Source organism: Chiloscyllium plagiosum, unplaced genomic scaffold (assembly GCF_037043375.1).
Source record: "Chiloscyllium plagiosum isolate Xiang-an unplaced genomic scaffold, Cpla_swu_hap1 HiC_scaffold_39, whole genome shotgun sequence".
NCBI lineage: Eukaryota > Metazoa > Chordata > Chondrichthyes > Orectolobiformes > Hemiscylliidae > Chiloscyllium > Chiloscyllium plagiosum.
In genome coordinates this window covers 53,568,604-53,587,895 of record NW_028270177.1, presented here as the reverse complement: position 1 = coordinate 53,587,895, position 19,292 = coordinate 53,568,604, and the positions used below count along the sequence as shown (strand labels likewise).

General features: G+C 50.9%; 1 non-coding gene across 1 annotated transcript; it reads right to left on the bottom strand.

The window, feature by feature from the left end:
• Positions 1 to 13,455: 13,455 nt before the first annotated feature.
• Positions 13,456 to 13,537, bottom strand: trnal-uag (transfer RNA leucine (anticodon UAG)). The gene has a single exon. It is a non-coding gene; the product is annotated as a tRNA-Leu (tRNA).
• Between the last annotated feature and the right edge of the window lie 5,755 nt (positions 13,538 to 19,292).

Below are 19,292 nucleotides of genomic sequence, written 5' to 3'. Positions count from 1 at the left end.
GAAGGTAACGGGGGATGAAAGGGGAGAGCGTGAAGGCGAGGGGAATGATGGCGAGGGGAGCAAAGGTGAGGGTGGAAAGGGCAGAAGAGAGAAGGTGGGTGAAAAGGCAAGGGCAGAGAAGGCAGGGGAGGTAATGCGGGGGAGAAGGCAGGGGAGAAGTCGGGGGAGAAGGCGGGGAGAGAAGACAGAGAGAAAAGGCGAGGAGAAGGTGAGTGGAGAAGGCAAGAGTGGAGAAGACGGGGAGAGAAGGCGGGGTGAAAAGGCAAGGGTGGAGAAGGCGGGGGTGGTAATATGGGGAGAAGGCAGAGGAGAAGGCATAGGTGGAGAAAGCAGGGGAGAGAAGACGGGGAGAGAAGGCAGGGGAGAGAAGACGGGGAGAGAAGGCGGGGAGAAGGCGGGGAGAAGGCGAGGGTGGAGAAGGCGGGGAGAGAATGCGGGAAGAGAAGACATGGGTAGAGAAGGCAGGGAGAATGTGGTAGGAGAGGGCAGGGGTGGAGAATGGGGTGGAGAGGTCGGCGAGAGAAGACGAGGTGGGAGAAGGTTGGGGAGAAGCCGAGGGGTGAGAAAGCGATGGCGGAGAAGGCGAGGGTGGAGAAGGCGAGGGTGGAGAAGGCGAGGGGAGTGAAGGCGAGGGTGGAGAAGGCGAGGGTGGAGAAGGCGAGGGCGGAGAAGGCGAGGGTGGAGAAGGCGAGAGTGGAGAAGGGAGGGGAGAAGGCGAGGGGTCAGATGGCGAGGGTGGAGAAGGCGAGGGGAGAGAAGGCGAAGGTGGAGAAGGCGAGGGGAGAGAAGGCGAGGGTGGAGAAGGCGAGAGGAGAGAAGGCGAGGGTGGAAAAGGCGAGGGGTGAGAAGGCGAGGGTGGAGGATGCGAGGGTGGAGAAGGCGAGGGAGAGAAGGAGAGGCGCAAGAAGGTGGTGGAGAAGGCGGGGGAGAATGTGGGGAGAGAAGACGAGGGTGATGAAGCCGAGGGTGGAGAAAACAGGGGAGAAGGCGGGGAGAGAAGGTGAGAGGGAGAAGGAGGCGGGAGAAGGCGAGGGTGGAGAAGGCGAGGGTGAAGAAGGCGAGGGAAGAGAAGGCGAGGGAGAATGAGAGAAGGCGAGGGTGGAGAAGGGAGGGGAGAAGGCGAGGGGTCAGATGGCGAGGGTGGAGAAGGCGAGGGGAGAGAAGGCGAAGGTGGAGAAGGCGAGGGGAGAGAAGGCAAGGGTGGAGAAGGCGAGAGGAGAGAAGGCGAGGGTGGAAAAGGCGAGGGGTGAGAAGGCGAGGGTGGAGAAGGCGAGGGCAGAGAAGGCGAGGGTGGAGAATGCGAGGGGAGAGAAGGCGAGGGTGGAGAAGGCGAGGGGAGAGAAGGCGAGGGTGGAGAAGGCGACGGAGAGAGAAGGCGAGGGTGGAGAAGGGAGGGGAGAAGGCGAGGGGTCAGATGGCGAGGGCTGAGAAAGCGAGGGTGGAGAAGGAGAGGAAGGAGAAAGCGAGGGTGGAGAAGGAGAGGAAGGAGAAAGCGAGGGTGGAGAAGGCAAGGGGGAGAGAAAGCGAGGGAAGAGAAGGCGAGGGAGAGTGAGAGAAGGCGAGGGTGGAGAAGGGAGGGGAGAAGGCGAGGGGTCAGATGGCGAGGGTGGAGAAGGCGAGGGGAGAGAAGGCGAAGGTGGAGAAGGCGAGGGGAGAGAAGGCAAGGGTGGAGAAGGCGAGAGGAGAGAAGGCGAGTGTGGAAAAGGCGAGGGGTGAGAAGGCGAGGGTGGAGAAGGCGAGGGGAGAGAAGGCGAGGGTGGAGAAGGCGAGGGGAGAGAAGGCGAGGATGGAGAAGGCGAGGGGAGAGAAGGCGAGGGTGGAGAAGGCGACGGAGAGAGAAGGCGAGGGTGGAGATGGGAGGGGAGAAGGCGAGGGGTCAAATGGCGAGGGCTGAGAAAGCGAGGGTGGAGAAGGAGAGGAAGGAGAAAGCGAGGGTGGAGAAGGAGAGGAAGGAGAAAGCGAGGGTGGAGAAGGCGAGGGGGAGAGAAAGCGAGGGAAGAGAAGGCGAGGGTGGAGAAGGCGACGGAGAGAGAAGGCGAGGGTGGAGAAGGGAGGGGAGAAGGCGAGGGGTCAGGTGGCGAGGGCTGAGAAAGCGAGGGTGGAGAAGGAGAGGAAGGAGAAAGCGAGGGTGGAGAAGGAGAGGAAGGAGAAAGCGAGGGTGGAGAAGGCGAGGGGGAGAGAAAGCGAGGGAAGAGAAGGCGAGGGGGAGAGAAGACTTTGTGGAGAAGGTGGGGGGAGAGAAGGTGAAGGGGAGAGAAGGTGAGGGATGAGAAGCCGAGTGGAGAGAATGCGAGTAGAGAGAAGGCGAGGGGTGGAGAAGGTGAGTTGGAGAAGGCGAGGTGGAGAGAAGGCGAGGGGAGCGAAGGTGGGGGGAGAGAAGGTGAGAGTGGAGTATGCGGGGGGAGAAGGCGATTGGGGACAATGAGGGGGAGAGAAGGCGAGTGAGGCGAATGCAGGGGAGAGAAGGTGAGGGTAAAGGCGAGTGGTAAAAGGCGGGGAGGAAGGCGAGGGGGAGAAGATGGGGGAGAAGATGGGGAGAGAAGGCGGGAGGGAGAAGGTGGGGAGAGAACGCAGGGAGAGAAGATGAGGGTGGAGAAGGCGGGGAGAAGGAGGGGACAGAAGGTGGGGAGAGAAGGCGGGGAGAGAAGGCGAGTGGGGTGAAGGCAGGGGAAAGAGAAGGCAATGCGGGTGAAGGTGGGGACGGTGAAGGCGAGAGGATGGTGATGGCGAGGGTATGAAGGCAAGGGTGGTGAAGGCATTGGGGAGGGAAGGCGGGGAGAGAAGGCGGGTGAGAGAATGCGAGGCGAGAGAAGGCGACGGCAGACAAGGTTAGGGGAGAGAAAGTGGGCAGAGAAGGCGAGGGTGGAGAAGGTGATGGTGAGATTGTGGAGGTGAAGGTGGGGGAGAAGGCGAGGGTGCAGAAGGTGGGGAGAAGGCCAGTGTGGAGAAGGCGAGGGCAGAGAAGGTTAGGAGAGAAGGCGAGGGGAGAGTAGACAAGGGGGAAAGTGAAGGCGAGGAGGGGTGAAGGTGAGGATGGGTGAAGGCGAGGGGGTGAATGCAAGGGGGAAGGCGAGGGGTGTGAAGTAAATGGGTGTGAAGGAGAGGCGGTTTAAGGCGAGGGGGTGATGGTGAGCGGGGGTGAAGGCGAACGGTGTGAAGAAAAGGGAGTTGAAGGCGAGATGAGTTGAAGGTGAGTGGGGGTGAAGCTGAGGGGGGTTGAAGGCAAAGGGGGCTGAAAGCGAGGATATGAAGGCAAGGGGTGAAGTCAAGAGGGTGTGAAGGTGAGCAGGTGAAGGCAATGGGGTGAAGTCAAGGGTGTGTGAAGGCAAGGGGTGTGAAGGCAATGGGGTGTGAAGGCGTGGGGGTGAAGGGCAGGGAGGGTGAAGGCGAGGGGAGTGAAGGCGAACGGCGTGAATGTGAGGGGGTGTGAAGTCGAGGGGGGATGAAGGCGAGGGGTGTGAAGGTGATGGGGAGACGGCGAGGGAGGGTGAAGGCGAGGGGAGTGAAGGTGAGGGGATGAAGGTGAGGAGGAGTGAAGGCAAGGGGGTGAAGGGGGGGGAGGGTGAAGGTGAGGGGAGGGAAGGCGAGCGGGAAGGTGAAGGGCTGTGAAAGTGAGGGGTGAATGTGACGGGGGTAAATGTGAGGGCTGTGAAGGTGGGTGGAGAAGAAGGGGGAGAAGGCGGTGCGAGAAGGCAGGAGAGAGAAGGCAGGAAGAGAAGGCGAGAGTGGAGAACGTGAGGGAGAGAATGCGAGGGGGAGACGGTGGGGCAGAGAAGACGAGGACAGAAAGAGAGGGTGGAGAATGCGGGGGAAGAAGTTGGGGAGAGAAGGCGGGATAGAAGACGAGGGGAGAAGGCGGGGGCAGAAGAAGGGGGAAGGCGGTGCGAGAAGGCAGGGAAGAGAAGGCAGATAGAGAAGCTGAGAGTGGAGAACGTGGGGGAGAGAAGGCGAGGTGGAGAAGATGGGGCAGAGAAGACAAGGACAGAAAGCGAGGGTGAAGAATGCGGGGGGAGAAGTGGGGAGAGAAGGCAGGGAGAGAAGACTCGGGAGAGCAGGCGGGGGAGAAGGAAAGGGAGAAGGTGGGGAGAGAAGGCGAGAGTGGAGAAGGCAGGGGAGAGAAGGTGGGGAGAGAAAGAAGGGAAGAAAAGGGGGGAGAAGGCGGGGAGAACACGAGGGTGGAGAATGCGGGGGAGAGAAGGCGGGGAGACAAGGCGGGGAAGAAGGCGAGTGAGAGGAGATGAGGGAGAGAAGACGGAGGAGAGAAGGCAATGGAGAGCATATGGGACGGGAAGGCAGGGTAAAGGCGAGGGAGAGACGGCGAAGGTGGAGAATGTGGGGGAGAAGGTGAGGTGAGAAGGCAGGGGAGAGAAGGTGCGGGAGATGGCAAGGGGGATATGATGGGGAGAGAAGGAGAGGTGAGAAGCAGGGGAGAGATGGTGCAGGAGAAGGTGGTGAGAGAAGGTGAGAGAAGAATAGGTGAGGTGGGAGATCACGGGGAGAGAAGGAGCGAGCGAGAAGGTGCGGGAGAAGGCGAGGGGGTAGAAGGTAAGGGGAAAGAAGACCAGGGGGATCAAAGGCAAGGGTGGAGAGGGCGGGGAGAAGTCGAGGGGAGAGAATGTGTTAGGCAGAAGGCAGGGTGTGAAGGCGATGAGGGTAGAAGGCTGGAGCGAATTCGAAGTCAGGTTTACAGATGGCAAAGCAAGCAAGAAAGATCTGTTCTCGTCCATGAAAAAGGCTGCTCTTGGAGAACAAGGTAGTTTTGGCCAAGATTCAAACTGGCTACCGTTCGTATATAAGGCCAGCGCGATAACCACTACACTTCAGAACCAAGCCTAGAGCAATGCTGCTGCAGCTGAGTGGCGTCCAGCACTGAAATTTTCAGCCATTCTGCACTTCACCTTTCTGCTTCCAATACCTCGTTGTTGTCCAGCGCAATTGATATCTCGAAAAAGTAAAAACAAGGAACGTGAAATTGATGACAAAATATAGACAAGAATGTTTGGACCATAGGGTGAGGTAGAATAGACTGGGACAACTTTCCCTGCAGCTTAACGGCTGCGACATGATCTTATGGAAGGGTTAAAACAGAGTATTTACGTGTTTTACTCAAGTTGGGGTGAGTTGAAAACTCGAGGGCATAGGTTTAAGGTAAGTGGTTGAAATTGACAAAGGACCTGAGGCACCATTTCCCACACAGAAGGTTGTGCATCCATGGAATGAGGAGAAAGTGAGGACTGCAGATGCTGGCGATCAGAGCTGAAAATGTGTTGCTGGAAAAGCGCAGCAGGTCAGGCAGCATCCAGGGAACAGGAGAATCGACGTTTCGGGCATAAGCCCTTCTTCAGGAATGAGGAAAGTTTATCCAGCAGGCTAAGATAAAAGGTAGGAAGGAGGGATTTGGGGGAGGGGCGTCAGAAATGTGATAGGTGGAAAGAGGTCAAGGTGAGGGTGATAGGTTAGAGTGGGATGGGGGCGGAGAGGTCAGGAAGAAGATTGCAGGTTAGGAAGACGGTGCTGAATTCGATGGATTTGACTGAGACAAGGTGGAGGGAGGGGAAATGAGGAAACTGGTGAAAACCGAGTTCATCCCTTGTGGTTGGAATGAGCTACCGGAGGGAGAGGAGTATTTTCATACACTCAGAAAATTGTAAAGGTAACCAGATGAGTGTCTGAATTGGAAGGGTTTAGAGGAATGGGGCAAAATGTTTGAAATGGGATTTGGTTTAATAATGGCTATGTGATGAGCATGGATGAGATACACTGAAGTATCTGTTTTTATGCGGTGTACCCCAATAATGTTGTGTTGCTCAACTGACTTTAAAGGATTACTTTTTAGTGGAACTTGCCGTCGCAGTCTGTGGCACAATCATTTAGTCTGTTCGACTGCTCGCGGGAAAGGTAGTATTGTGAAACACTGCAGAAACGAACGACTTCCTTACTTTTGACCCGACTGACTATACTCCGTGAAATATTCCCAGATCCTCAGCTGAAGATTTTCCTGCTGGAGGTTACCTCAGAAATCCTGTTAACTTGTAATGTATTGAGCGAATCACAAAACAGAAAGCATTTAACACGGAACACGAACGAAACTGGCAAACCAAATGCATTTTCAGACACAGCGAAGCATGAATGCTAAATGTGAGACAATTCGAGGGCATGAGCCATAAAATAATCACACAACTTATAACAGGGCAATTCCAAACTACTCTTTCAAACATACTGCAGCCTCAGTGCACCACCACTTCCCAGAAAATGCTGAAAAGAGAGAAAGAAAGAACATAATAAGAGTGGGCCATAAAAAGTGAATTTTACCAATCACAGTCTCGATTAGATTACCTTTCCCTTCCGATGTCTCCAGGACGGAAATGAAGGAAATGGAAGAAATTCAATAACATATCACATCGAAATTAATTGGAACGAATTTCCCATTCGCCAGAAAACCAAAAAACGACGAGTCGAGTCACCGAAGGACTTTGTTTCACACAGCGATGAAATAACAGTCTCCATTCGGTTCCAGTAAAAACTCAACTTGCCTGGAACAGCAGAGCTGTTTGCAATTTTCTGCGCGGGTGGTGAACATGATCATGATAGCAGAGACACTTGGAAATATTTGGCACTTTCGCACACCACAGTTAATTCCCCAGGAAAAAAACCCATTTTATTTTTAACATCAGTACGATAGGGACTGAAACAGCATTTTAACAAGCTGCAGCGTTGGAGTTGATCAGCAGAAATGGCAGCGGTGGGATTTGAACCCACGCCACGTTTGAGACTTGAACCTGGATCCAGCGCCTTGAACCGCTCGGCCACACTACCAGCCGTGCATGCTGCCCATTGTCTTGCACTTCCAATTGTGCTCCTGCATAACAACAGATGCAAAGTCACGTGAAAAGGGTTCCATGATCCCTCTCCGACTCGCACAGCTGCTGGGATGTGCCCGGCTACAATGTCAATTTCCGTGCAGGTAATGATAGCCCATCAATCCAGATAAATATCAATGCTAAGCTGAGTCTATCTTCTCAGACTCTTTTCAGCTACAAATGTATCTGTGAGTGCGTGAGAATATATGATCGGTTATGAATTGGTCAAATAACCATGAGCTGCTTGACATTACTGCAATTTCGATTCTTGCTTTGCTAAATGATTCCACCCATTGCTCGAGAGAGGACAACTTCCACGTTTACACGGAACGTGGAACACACCGGAATACAGGGAAAATGCACAAAGTTGAGGAGGCAGTGCTCCACATCATAACGTGCAGCATAGTTTCTGTCACTGTGTCTGTTTTGCAGAATAAGAGTCCCAAAGAGTGTTCTCCACCCTAAAACCGGCGGTAGCATTACAATCCGAGAACGACAGATCACATTGTGAGAATGCTCTGAACTCGGAGCCAGTTCGAGATGCCACTTTCCTTGCCTTTTGCCTTAACCGTGCAATTTGCTGCAGAGATGTTCACTCCTGGACATGAACCACATGGATACCAACTAAGTTGGAAACCTGTGTGGGAATCATCGAGAAGCGACTCAATAAATTTTGCTAAATTCCACGGTGCTTATTAGAAATGCAGTTTCTGTTCACGTCAATCTAAAAGGCAGTTTCTGCACGTAGTAACAGAAGTTAATTACCTCACCTGACCCCCACTCCGGAAGAAGTGCTAACTGCACTTGAGTGCTTATTGTTCTCGATGTGAAGAGCTCTCACGCCTGAGTCACCTTCACGTCTCTTGTGTCTGAGTGAATCACAAAGAAGGAGTTTCACCAGAGCTGCAACTGCCTCACTTCCCCACTCGCCCTCCCCGTTTACATTATCCTGCTCGTCAGTGATTTAAAGAAAACCAAATGGATGCGATGTCATTCTGTAGCCTCGCTGTCGATTCCTCCGTTTCAGTTCCAACGTGGCTCAGATCATGGGGCGCACCTTAATACTAGCGACGCTATGAAAGCACAACTCCAAACGTTCCTCTGAGAGTGTACTTTCTTTCATTTCTGTTGCTGATTCAATGAGCCACTAACGTGCGAACTGGCCACAACATGATACAGGACCACTGGTGCCGATTCTCGCACGTTGAATAACGACAGACAGCTTCCAAATAAGGTCTTTCAGAGACGACTTTGGGGTACGTTTGACAGACAGACAAGTTCAGGAATTCGTGGTGCACGTGACACCAGCGCATCAGCTTCTTCCCTGTATTTGAACTGAGCCGAAAGTGGGGTCTGCAGATGCTGGAGATCAGAGATGGAAATGTGTTGCTGGAAAAGCGCAGCAGGTCAGGCAGCATCTAGGGAACAGGAGAATCGACGTTTCGCGCATTAGCCCTTCTTCAGGAATGAGGAAATTTGGTCCAGCAGGCTAAGATAAAAGATATGGAGGAGGGACTTGGAGGAGGGGCGTCGGAAATGTGATAGGTCGAAAGAGATCAAGGTGAGGGTGATAGGTCAGACTGGGGTGGGGGCAGACATGTCGGGAAGAAGATTGCAGGTTAGGAAGGTGGTTCTGAATTTGATGGATTTGACTGAGACAGGCTGGGGGGAGGGGAAATGAGGAAACTGGTGAAATCCGAGTTCATCCCTTGTGGTTGGAGGGTTCCTAGCCGGAAGATGAGGCGTTCTTCCTCCAACCGTCGTTTCGCTGTGGTCTGTCGATGGAGGAGTCCAAAGACCTGCATATCCTTGGTGGAGTGGGAGGGGGAATTGAAATGTTGAGCTACAGGGTGGTTGGGTTGGTTGGTCCGGGTGTCCCAGAGGTGTTCTCTGAAACGCTCCGCAAGTAGGCGGCCTGTCTCCCCAATATAGAGGAGGCCACATCGGGTGCAAAGGATGCATTAGATGATATGTGTGGAGGTACAGGTGAATCTGTGGCGGATATGGAAGTTTCCTTTGGGGCCTTGGAGGGAGGTGACGGTGGAGGTGTGGGCGCAAGTCTTGCACCTCCAGCGGTTGCAGGGGAAGGTGCCGGGAGTAGAGGTTGGGTTGGTGGGGGGTGTGGATCTGACGAGGGAGTCACGGAGGGAGTGGTCTTTACGGAATGCTGATAGGGGAGGGGAGGGAAATATATCCTTGGTGGTGGGGTCCGTTTGGAGGTGGCGGAAATGGCGGCGGATGATGCGCTGTACATGGAGGTTAGTGGGGTGGTAGGTGAGGACCAGTGGGGTTCTGTCCTGGTGGCGGTTGGAGGGGCGGGGTTCAAGGGCGGAGGATCGGGAAGTGGAAGAGATGCGGTGGAGGGCATCGTCGACCACGTCGGGGTGGAAATTGCCGTCCTTGAAGAAGGAGGCCATCTGGGATGTGTGTTTTTGGAACTGGTCCTCCTGGGAGCAGATGCGGCGGAGTCGAAGGAATTGGGAGAATGGGATGGCGTTTTTACAGGGGGCAAGATGGGAGGAGGTGTCGTCCAGGTAGCTGTGGGAGTCGGTTGGTTTGTAGTAGATGTCCGTGTTGATTCGGTCGCCTGAGATAGAAATAGAAAGGTCGAGGAAGGGGAGGGAGGAATCTGAGACTGTCCAGGTGAATTTGAGGTCGGGGTGGAAGGTGTTGGTGAAGTGGATGAACTGTTCAACCTCCTCGTGGGAGCACGAGGCGGCGCCGATACAGTCATCGATGTAGCGGAGGAAAAGGTGGGTGGTGGGGCCAGTGTAGTTGCGGAAGATGGATTGTTCCACATATCCTACGAAGAGGCAGGCATAGCTGGGGCCCATGCGGGTGCCCATGGCTACTCCCTTCGTTTGGAGGAAGTGGGAGGATTGGAAAGAGAAGTTGTTCAGGGTGAGGACCAGTTCAGTCAGTCGAAGGAGGGTGTCTGTGGAAGGGTACTGGTCGGTACGGCGGGAAAGAAAGAAGCGGAGGGCTTTGAGTCCTTCGTGATGGGGGATGGAGGTGTACAGGGACTGGATGTCCATGGTGAAAATAAGGCGTTGGGGACCGGGGAAGCGAAAATCATGGAGCAGGTGGAGGGCATGGGTGGTGTCCCGAACGTAGGTGGGTAGTTCTTGGACTAAGGGGGACAGGACGGTGTCAAGGTATGCGGAGATGAGTTCGGTGGGGCAGGAGCAGGCGGAGACAATGGGTCGGCCGGGGCAGTCAGGTTTGTGGATTTTGGGCAGGAGGTAGAAGCGGGAGCTGGGGGGTTGTGGGACTATGAGGTTGGAGGCGGTGGATGGGAGATCCCCCGATGTGATGAGGTTATGGATGATCTGGGAGATGATGGTTTGGTGGTGGGGGGTGGGGTCATGGTCAAGGGGGCAGTAGGAGGTGGTATCTGCGAGCTGGCGTTTGGCCTCAGCGGTGTCGAGGTCGGTGCGACATCGATGACTGTATCGGCGCCGCCTCGTGCTCCCACGAGGAGGTTGAACAGTTCATCCACTTCACCAACACCTTCCACCCTGACCTCAAATTCAATTGGAGCTACATCGATGACTGTATCGGCGCCGCCTCGTGCTCTCACGAGGAGGTTGAACAGTTCATCCACTTCACCAACACCTTCCACCCCGACCTCAAATTCACCTGGACAGTCTCAGATTCCTCCCTCCCCTTCCTCGACCTTTCTATTTCTATCTCAGGCGGACGTGGTCGACGATGCCCTCCACCGCATCTCTTCCACTTCCCGATCCTCCGCCCTTGAACCCCGCCCCTCCAACCGCCACCAGGACAGAACCCCACTGGTCCTCACCTACCACCCCACTAACCTCCATGTACAGCGCATCATCCGCCGCCATTTCCGCCACCTCCAAACGGACCCCACCACCAAGGATATATTTCCCTCCCCTCCCCTATCAGCATTCCGTAAAGACCACTCCCTCCGTGACTCCCTCGTCAGATCCACACCCCCCACCAACCCAACCTCCACTCCCGGCACCTTCCCCTGCAACCACAGGAGGTGCAAGACTTGCGCCCACACCTCCCCTCTCACCTCCCTCCAAGGCCCCAAAGGAAACTTCCATATCCGCCACAGATTCACCTGTACCTCCACACATATCATCTATTCCATCCTTTGCACCCGATGTGGCCTCCTCTATATTGCGGAGACAGGCCGCCTACTTGCGGAGCGTTTCAGAGAACACCTCTGGGACACCCGGACCAACCAACCAAACCACCCTGTAGCTCAACATTTCAATTCCCCCTCCCACTCCACCAAGGATATGCAGGTCTTTAGACTCCTCCATCGTCAGACCACAGCGAAACGACGGTTGGAGGAAGAACGCCTCATCTTCCGGCTAGGACCCCTCCAACCACAAGGGATGAACTCGGATTTCACCAGTTTCCTCATTTCCCCTCCCCCCAGCCTGTCTCAGTCAAATCCATCAAATTCAGCACCGCCTTCCTAATCTGCAATCTTCTTCCCGACCTGTCTGCCCCCACCCCAGTCTGACCTATCACCCTCACCTTGATCTCTTTCGACCTATCACATTTCCGACGCCCCTCCCCCAAGGCCCTCCTCCCTATCTTTTATCTTAGCCTGCTGGACCAAATTTCCTCATTCCTGAAGAAGGGCTAATGCCCGAAACGTCGATTCTCCTGTTCCCTAGATGCTGCCTGACCTGCTGCGCTTTTCCAGCAACACATTTCCATCTTTGAACTGTGCCACCTGCCAAGGAATGCAAATGCGTTACTGCTTTTCGTGGAAGGATCAGAAGGCGGTAACTAAACTCTCAAACAAATGGCATATGATCAGAACCAGGTTGGAGAAAAGCTTAGCAATGCTTTGCACTGTAATTAAATGGAACTGCATTACATTTCACAGCGAGAGCAGATTTGTTCAAGCAAATTCGAAGACAGGTTTGCAGATGGGAAAGAAAGCAAGAAAGCTCGGTTCTTTTCCATGTAAAAGGCTGTAGTTGAAGAACAAAGAAGTTTCTTCCCAGTTTCAAACGAGGTACCGTTCACGTGTGAGGCGAACGTGATGACCACCACACTACACAAACAAGCCGCAGCCGCACCTGCTACTGCTCAGTGGCATCCAGCACTGAAAGTTGAAGCCATTGTACGTTTCACGTTTCTGTTTCCAAAAGCTCGTTGTCCTCCAGCGTAATTGACATCTTGAAAATTAAAAAAAAAAGACACGTGAAATTGATGACAAAATATGGACAAGGATGTCGTCAATGTTTACACCGTAGGGCGAGGTGGAATAGGCTGGGCCCACTTTCCCTGCAGCGTAACGGCTGCGACATGATCTTATGGAAGGGATGTAAACTGAGCATTTACGTGTTTTATCCAAGTCTGGGTGAGTTGAAAACTCGAGAGCATAGGTTTAAGGTAAGTGGGCTGAAATCGACAAAGGATCTGAGGCACATTTCCCTCACAGAAGATTCTGCGTGTATGGAATGAGCTACCAGAGGAAGTGGAGGATGCTATTACACTCAGAAAATTGCAAAGGTAATCGGATGAGTTTCTGGATAGGATGAGTTTAGAGGGATTGGGGCCAAATGCTGGCGAACAGAACTTGTTTAATTTTGGCTATATGGTGAGCATGGACGAGATACACCGAAGTATCTGTTTCCACGCGGTGTACCCCAATAACGTTGTGTTGCTTACACCGGCTTTAAAGGATTACTTTTTAGCGGAGTTTCCTGTTGCAATCTGTGGCACAATCATTTAGTCTGTTCGACTGCTCACGGGAAAGGTAGTATTGTGAAATACTGTAGAAACAAACGACTTCCTTACTTTTGCTCCGACTAACCATACTCCGTGAAATATTCCCAGATCCTCAGTTGAGGATTTTTGATGCTGGAAGTTACCTCAGAAACCCTGTTAATTCGTAATGTATTGAGCGACTCGCAAAACAGAAAGCATTTAACACGGAACACAAACAAAACTGGCAAACCAAATGCGTTTTCAGACACAGCGAGCATGAATGCAAAATGTGAGACAGGCCGGGGGCATGAGCCATAAAGTAATCTCACAACTAACAACAGGGCAATTCCAAACTGCTCTTTCAAACATACTGGAGCCTGAGTGCACCACCACTTCCCAGACAATGCTGAAAAGAGAGAAAGAAATAACACAATAAGAATGGGCCATAAAAAGTGAATTTCACCAATCACAGTCTCGATTACATTACCTTTCCCTTCCGATGTCTCCAGGGCGGAAATGAAGGAAATGGGAGAAATTCAATAACATGTGACATCGCAATTCATTGGAACGATTTTCCCATTGGCAGAAAACAAAATAACGACGAGTCGAGCCACCGCAGGACTTTGTTTCACAGCAGCAATGAAATAACAGCCTCCATTCGGTTCCAGTAAACGCACAACTTGTCTGGGACAGCAGAGCTGTTTGCGATTTTCCGCGCGGGAGGCGAGCACGAGCATGACAGCACAGACACCGGAAAAATCGGCACTTTCCCACACCACAGTTAATTGCCCGGGAAGCACACACATGTTTCTTCAGTTTTAAACAGAAATGCAGCAGGAGTCGAAACAGCATTTTAACAAGCTGCAGCGTTGGAGTTGATCAGCAGAAATGGCAGCGGTGGGATTCGAACCCACGTCTCTGTCGAGACTGGAGCCTAAATCCAGCGCCTTAGACCGCTTGGCCACACTACCAGCCAGCCGCGCTGCCCCATTTTCTTGCACTTCCAATTGTGATGCTGCATAACAACAGATGCAAAGTCACGTGAAAAGGGTTCCATGATCCCTCTCCGACTCGCACAACTGCTGGGATGTGCCCGTCTACAATATCAATTTCGCTGCAGATAATGATAGCCCATCAATCCAGATAAATATCAATGCGAAGCTGAGTGTATCTCCTCAGACTCATTTCAGCTACAAATGTATCTGTGAGTGCGTGAGAACATACGATCGGTTATGATTTGGTCAAATTACCATGAGCTGCTTGACATTACTGCAATTTCGATTCTTGCTTTGCTAAATGATTTCACCCTTTGGTCGAAACAGGACAACTTTCACGTTTACACGGAACATGAAACACACCGGACTACAGGGAAAATGCACAAAGCTGAGCAGGCCGTGTTACCGCGCAGCATCATTTCAGTCACTGTGTCTGTTTTGCAGAATAAGAGTCCCAAAGAATGTTCTCCACCCTAAAATCGGAGGTAGCATTACAATCCGAGAACGACAGAGCACATTGTGAGGATGCTCTGACCTCGGAGCCGGTTCGAGATGCCACTTTCCTTGCCTTTTTGCCTTAACCGTGCAATTCGCTGCAAAGATGTTCACACCTGGATATGAGCCACATGGATACCAACTGAGTCGACGAGAAGCGACTCAATACATTTTGCTAAATTCCACGGTGCTTATTAGAAATGCAGTTTCTGTTCACATCAATCTAAAAGACAGTTTCTGAACGTAGTAACAGAAGTCGAAAGGTAATTAGCTCACCCCACCCCCGTCTCCGGAAGAGGTGCTAACTGCCCTTGAGTGCTTATTGTTCTCGATGTGAAGAGCTCTCACGTCTGAGTCACCTTCACACGTCTCTGGTTGCTGAGTGAATCACAAAGAAGGAATTTCACCAGAGCTGCAACTGCCTCACTTCCCCACTCGCCCTCCCCGTTTACATTTTCCTGCTCGTCAGTGATTTAAAGAAAACCAAATGGATGCGATGTCATTCTGTAGCCTCGCTGTCGATTCCTCCGTTTCAGTTCCAACGTGGCTTAGATCTCGGGGCGCACCTTAATACTAGCGACGCTATGAAAGCACAGGGGCAGAGGTTCCCCTGAGAGTGTGATTTCTTTCATTGCTGTTGCTGATTGAATGAGCCACTAACGTGCGAACTGCTCCAAAACATGATTCAGGACTTCTGGTGACAACTCTCGCATGTTGAATAACGACAGACAGCTTCCAAATGATGTCTTTCATAGACGACTTTGGGGGTACATTTGACAGACCGATTAGTTCAGGAATCCGTGGTGCGCTGTGACACCAGCGCATCAGCTTCTTCCCTGTCTTGGAAACGGGCCGCCTGCGCAAGGAATGCCAATGCGGTACTGCTTTTTGTGGAAGGATCAGAAAGCGGTAAGAATAAGAATGGACCAAAAAAAAGTGAATTTCGCCAATCACAGTCTCTATTAAATTACCTTTCCCTTCCGATGTCTTCAGGACGGAAATGAATGAAAGGGGAGAAATTTAAGAACATGTGACATCGGAATTCGTTTGAATTATGTTCGCACTCGCCAGAAAACCAAATAACGACGAGGTGTGTCACCACAGGACTTTGTGTCACAATAGCGATGAAATAACAGTTTCCATTCGGTTCCAGTAAAAACGTAACTTGCCTGGAACATAAAGCAGCAGTACAGCTGCTTGCGCTTTTCCGTGCGGGAGGCGAGCACTACCTTGACAGCACTGACACTTTGAGAAAATCTGCACTCTCCCACACCACAGTTAACTCTCCAGGAATCATAACCAATTTGTTAGAACCTCAACTTGCCTGGAACGTAAAGCAGCTTGAGCCCGCGATTTACCGTGTGTGAGGCGAACATGATCATGACAAGATGGACACAGGCCCCTGTCTCCACAAAGCAAACTCGCGGTTTTGCTCTTTATTTGAACACACCGCAGCCACAGAAATTGCAGTGGCGGGACTCGAGCCTCATCTTCTTTAGTAATTGAGTTCTGAAGCAGGCGCCTCCGGCTTCCCTTCATAGGGCTGATTCGGTTCGAATAGTGAAATTTGCTGTGTCTGATCCGCAAGAGACCCTGCAGGATTTTCAGACAGCACCATCCTCCCTGTGACATGTACGTGCTGGATTACTTTCTGTTGTGTCATGTGTCCCGGCTTTGCCAATATCACCGTTCTTTAACTCCCTGCATCCTGTTGGTCGAACTGTGATTCCAGTCAGATTCACAAATGTGTAACAAAACACCTTAGCTGTGCTGGCTCTCTACAGAGATAAATATGCTTCTCTTTTCGTATAATTCTCTTGCCTTCTCCCTTTAACACTGCACATTTTTAGTTCCAACATGAACATTGAATGAGTTTTTCAACAACTCGATTGAAACTGCGTCTTTGTCAATGTTAGACCCTAACCATTCCCTCTGTGAAAACATTTCTCCTCGTGTACATTTTTCTTCTTTTATTAATGTCTTTAAAACTCTGCCGAATCGTTCTCAATTCTTTCAGTCGTCGGGATCATTCTCCCTTCCTTTTTCCCTCTGTCTAACCCACTCATGTCTTGGAAAGGTTTGACAAGGCCAGCGTTTGGCCTTCTGCTCTCCAAGGAGACGTGTTCCAACTTTCCAAATGACCTTTATTGTTGACATTCCTCATATACCACACCATGATCAACAACCTGTTCAGTGCTGTTTTCAATCATTTCACGTTCCCACTTCCTAAAGTTTCACGCCCATATCTGTGCGAATATCCAGATGTTGGATTTAATTAGAGTGGGATTCTGTGGGTGAACATCCTCTAACACTTGTTTCCCTTTTACCACATGTGGTACTGTGCCATACCCCCTACAATGACACTTCTGACCCCAAAACTCAAAAGGAATTTGAAAGGGTGCAACTAAATGATTTACATCTATTTATCAATCAGTTGATAGGACGACCGGGCAAAAGTGAAATCAAACAACCAAGGCTCGATGGCGACTTGAAGTAAGACATTCTCCCGTGCCAGTATTAACACAAGCTGCTTCGCGAAGATCATGCCCTAGACACTCTTACATTGCCAAAACCAAACCAGTTGAGATTCGGTCAGGTCCAACCACATCCCAATTTGTTCTCAGATTTCTAAGCATCAAAGTGTTTTAAGAATATCGCCTTGTACTTTTGTCTCCTTGTTCACAGGCCAGTGCTGTTTATCCATGGACTTAGTTGTCTCCATCGGCAGAGTATTCAGCTATTTCCCTCCACCGGCAAGCAGTGTGAGGAGAGGCAAGTGCGCATACACTCTAAAGTTCACTCTCATCGGCACAGCCAGTTCCATCAAGTGCTGGGAATCAGCAAGTTTGATTGGGAACTTCCTGCAAAAATATCATTTATCTGAGAAGTGATGAAGATTTTGAGCTGGTTGGTAAGACATAAATGTAATCCGGACTCTCTCCCCTCAGGTAAATTCGTGTGAGGGCATTTTTGTGCATCCTGTTTGCTGTTCAAACTCCATCTTCACACAACAATCCTGCAGAAAGGTTTTTGGAACAGTAACATCGGCTTCTTTGCTGCAATCGGACAGCAGTTAACATCTGAGCCCCAACTTTCCCAGATAAAGACAATCCGAGTGAAACCCTCACTCACTGAGAGCCATCCCCACGTCCCTGTGCTGCGGGGCTGCAGACAGTTTAACACAGAAGATAAGGTTAACAATGAGACTTTATTTCACCATCAGCCACTCTGTCCCAGAGACAGGAAGAGGGACAGCATCAACGTGTGACGTCACTCATGCATCAGCAGAAGCTGTTCAGCCCATCGATTCCATAGCGACTCTCTGACGCTTGTGTATCCCGTGGTTATTCATACTTGGTGATGTATACCCTAATAATGCGGAGCTGTGCATGTATCGCAATTCTGTCTCCAACAAATGGATCCAATTGTAATTCACAGCTTTTCATTTCACAGGAAGAACACTGCTGTGTGAAACGGCGTGCGGAATAACTGCAGGGCGTCATGCGCATAGAACACTCTAAAACTGATGTATCTCACCTTCGTCAGTTTATTCCCAGCTCTCGCAAGAGGTTTTGCGAATCAGATCAGAGCACACCAACAGAGAACAGGAAAAGATCTTCCAGAACTTCACAAGTGTGTTTCCTCATTTGTGTAAATTTCCGGTGTGTATCGGTATGAAATATTCATTTCAGGTACATTGAATGAAAGGAAGCGGAAAGTGAAACAGCACGCAATGCGTAGAATGGAGATCTATTATAGAAAAACACTGGAGGGGGCAGTACACACACTGAAACATGGAATTGTCAACGAGTAGAGGATGTTTTCAATCCATTAATTTCATGATTATGAGCCCAATACGCTCCAGCTGGGCCGCTCTATTAGCGCTGAATATAGCAGTTTCACACAGTCTTTAGCTTTTCGTCTGGCATGTGGCATATACCTCAGAGGATGATTTCAAATGGTCGTCACTATTATTGTGTGACACACTGTGGCGCAGATGTGTCCCCGCTGTGTCAATGTAAGCTGTTGGCTAAACTGTGATTTCACTCAGAATCACAAAATATGTCACCGTGCAAAGTGAGGCTATGCAGCCCCCAAACAATAAGGAAATGTCTATGTCGGTCGATTGATTGACTTTATTTGATTGATTGATTGTCACATGAACCTCAGTACAGTGAAAAAAATTGTTTGCGATTGGTAAAGGCAGATCATACTAATCAAGGACATGTAGATCACAGCATAAGTAAAACAAAATTTTGGACAGATTAAGGCTTTCAGGTGACTCCGCACAAATCCACATTAACAGGATCAGCATCATTTGAAGTTAGGGAATTCATTTCTCAGTCTTGTAACGACCTCCAAGAAGTTGCTGTTGTGTGTCTTTAAGCTTCGGTGCCTTGTTCTGAACTGGAACTCATCAATATTATACACTCTGCGTCAAACATTGAACCAAATGCAAAACTCTAGTGCTCAAGTGTGACTTCTCACACGTACATCACCCACCCGAGGCGATATCATACCCAAGACCAAAAAGCCAGAACCGCAACAGAAGTATGATCCATAAATCAGGGGAGTTTCCTTGTTTAAAAAATAGGGGTTTTCTGGTGTTTCGGAGGGAAGGCCGCACTGAGTTTTAATAACAGCTCCTTGCCATTCTGACTTCCGGTTCCCCGGAGGCTGTGCTAGCCACTTCTTTTGCAAGCGGGCTCCCATCATTGGCAGCTGGATGAACTCATCTTCAATTGGCAATCAGTGTTATTTGAGAGAAGCATGAATGCGCTTTTAAGCCCACTATCAAACACGGGGTTGTGGAGCGCGGGGGGGTTAGATGTAGTGGAAGTTATGGAATTTCTGCAAAGCTGTACAAAAGAGAGATTGCGCATCCACAGGACTTAATATTCTTTCGGAAACTTTGTGCAAATAACGCCATCTAAGTATGATAGAAATGTGAAGAACTGTAGGGAAAGAGAGAATGTCTCCCAGTCATCTGTGTCTGTGTCCTTCTCGAAGTCACAGCGAAGGCTCTGCTGTCTAAATCAGCATGGGATGTTACTGCAGCGAGTCTAGTCGCTCAGGCACGTTGCACCTGATGTGTATAAGTTTTATCACGTTACGGCCAGCTCAGAGAACAGATTTCACAGCTCACATTATCCCAGAGTGACAGGGAACAGAAGAAAGTGATTCAGACCATCATCTTACCACCTGCTGGGGAGGAAACGGATGTGGGTGAGTAGAC